Source organism: Lolium perenne, chromosome 4 (genome assembly GCF_019359855.2).
Source record: "Lolium perenne isolate Kyuss_39 chromosome 4, Kyuss_2.0, whole genome shotgun sequence".
In the NCBI taxonomy this organism is placed as follows: domain Eukaryota; kingdom Viridiplantae; phylum Streptophyta; class Magnoliopsida; order Poales; family Poaceae; genus Lolium; species Lolium perenne.
This window is the reverse complement of record NC_067247.2, coordinates 240,216,194-240,219,059: the sequence shown is the minus strand read 5'-3', so window position 1 is coordinate 240,219,059 and position 2,866 is coordinate 240,216,194.

The window sequence follows — 2,866 nt, the reverse complement described above, 5'->3', positions numbered from 1 at the left end:
AACCAAAGCACATAGTCTTTGTATGTCATATAGTAAGCAATCAAGTTGATAAACAAGGTCTAGACATATTCAAACCAGAAAAATCATGGAAATTTCAAAAACCTCCCACGAGCTTCATTTTGGAGTGACTAAGAAGGATCGATACAGGCTTACTTTTTCATATTCATGTTTTAAACTTGTTTAAATCTTGGTCAAACCTAGGATTTGACCAAGATTCAACAAATGGGGATAAAAATTAAAAAAGTAATCAATAAAATGAGCACATATTATTCTTATGTCATATAGTAAGCATTCAATTAAGTTGATAAACAAGGTCTAGACATTATCAAACCCAAAAAATCATGTATCTAGCTACCCCTAACCCTAAACTCTGTCTTATGAAATCAAGCATGCATGAAGAGAAGTTGTTTTTGGTTTCAAACATGGAAATTTCAAAAACCCTCCCAAGAGTTACATTTTGGAGTGACTTAAGAAGGATAGATGCTTAATTTTTCATATTCATGTTTTAAACTTGTTTTAATCATTGTCAAACCTAGGATTTGACCAAGATTCCAAATGGGCATAAAAATTCATAAAAAATGAAAAGAATGAAAAACCAAAGCACATAGCATTCTTATGTCATATAGTAAGCATTAAAGTTGATAAACAAGGTCTAGACATATTCAAACCAGAAAAAATCATGTATATATCTACCCCTAACCCTAAACTCTGTCTTATGAAGTCAATCATGAAGAGAAGTGGTTTTGGGTTTCAAACATGGAAATTTCAAAAACCTCTAAAAAAATCATTTTAGAGTGACTAAGAAGGATGCAGGCTAAGATTGGTCAAACCTAGCTAAGATTTGACCAAAAGATTCAAACGAGCATAAAATTAAAAAAACAGAAAAATGAAAAACAAAAGCATATAGTCTTCTTATGTCATATAGTAAGCATTCAAGTTGATAAACAAGGTCTAGACAAACTCAAACTAGAAAAATCATGTATATATCTACCCCTAACCCTAAACTATGTCTTATGAAGTCAATCATGAAGAGAAGTTGTTTTGGGTTTCAAACATGGAAATTTTCATGTTTGAAACTTGTTTAAATCTTGGTCAAACCTAGGATTTGACCAAGATTCAAATGGGCATAAAATTCAGAAAAAAATTAGAAAAATGAAAAACAAAAGCACATAGTCTTATGATGTCATATAGTAAGAATTCAAGTTGATAAACAAGGTTTAGACATATTCAAACCAGACAAATCATGTATCTACCCCCTAACCCTAAACTCGGTCTGATGAAATCTAGCATGAAGAGAAATCGTTTTGGGTTTCGAACGTTTAAGCCAAAAGCCCCATTTCAAATATTTCAAACTTATTCAAATTTGGTTCAAATTTGAAAGACATACAAGTTATAGCACACATAGTGCATACATGTTCACACATACTGAAGTAGATGCTAACCAAGGCACATAGTCTTCTTATGTAATATAATAAGCATTCAATTTAGTTGATAAACAAGGTCTAGACATATTCAAACCAGGAAAATCATGTATCTACCCCCTAACCCTAGCTAAACTCTGTCTTAAGTCAAGCATGCATGTAGAGAAGTCGTTTTGGGTTTCAAACATGGAAATTTCAAGAACATCCCAAAAGCTTCATTTTAGAGTGACTAAGAAGGATCCATGCTTACTTATTCGTTTTCACGTGTTAAGCTTGTCTAAATCTTGGTCAAACCTAGGATTTGACAGAGATTCAAATGGGCGGAAAATTAAAAAACAGAAAAATGAAAAACCAAAGCACATAGTCTTCTTATGTCATATAGTAAGCATTAAAGTTGATAAACAAGGTCTAGACATATTCAAACCATACAAATCATGTATCTACCCCTAACCCTAAACTATGTCTTATGAAGTCAATCATGAAGAGAAGTGGTTTTGGGTTTCAAAGATGGAAATTTCAAAAACCTCCCAAAAACTTCATTTAGAGTGACTAAGAAGGATACATGCTTCCCTTTTCATTTTCATGTTTTAAACTTGTTTAAATCTTGGTCAAACCTAGGATTTGACCAAGATTCAAATGGGCATCAAAAATAAAAATAAAATCAGAAAAATGAAAAACGAAAACACATAGTTTTCTTATGTCATATAGTAAGCATTCAAGTTGATAAACAAGGTCTAGACATATTCAAACCAGAAAAATCATGTATATATCTACCCCTAACCCTAAACTCTGTCTTATGAAGTCAAGCATGCATGAAGAGAAGTGGTTTTTGGTTTCAAACATGGAAATTTCAAGAACCCTCCCAAGATTTACATTTTGGAGTGACTAAGAAGGATATATGCTTAATTTTTATATTTATGATTTAAATTTGTTTAAACCATGGTCAAACCTAGGATTTGACCAAGATTCAAATGGGCATAAGAATTTTAAAAAAATCAAAAAATGAAAAACCAAGGCACATAGTCTTCTTATGTCATATAGTAAGCATTCTCAATTAAGTTGATTTTAGAGTGACTAAGAAGGATGCAGGCTTCCCTTTTCATTTTCATGTTTTAAACTTGTTTAAATCTTGGTCAAACCTAGGATTTGACGAAAAGATTCAAATGGGCATAAAATTTCAGAAAAAAATCAAAAGAATGAAAAAACAAAGGACATAGCATTCTAATATGTCATATATATAGTAAGCATTAAAGTTGATAAACAAGGTCTAGACATATTCAAACCAGAAAAAATCATGTATATATCTAACCCTAACCCTAAACTCTGTCTTATGAAGTCAATCATGAAGAGAAGTGGTTTTGGGTTTCAAACATGGAAATTTCAAAAACCTCTTAAAAAATTCATTTTAGAGTGACTAAAAGAAGGATGCAGGCTTCGCTTTTCAT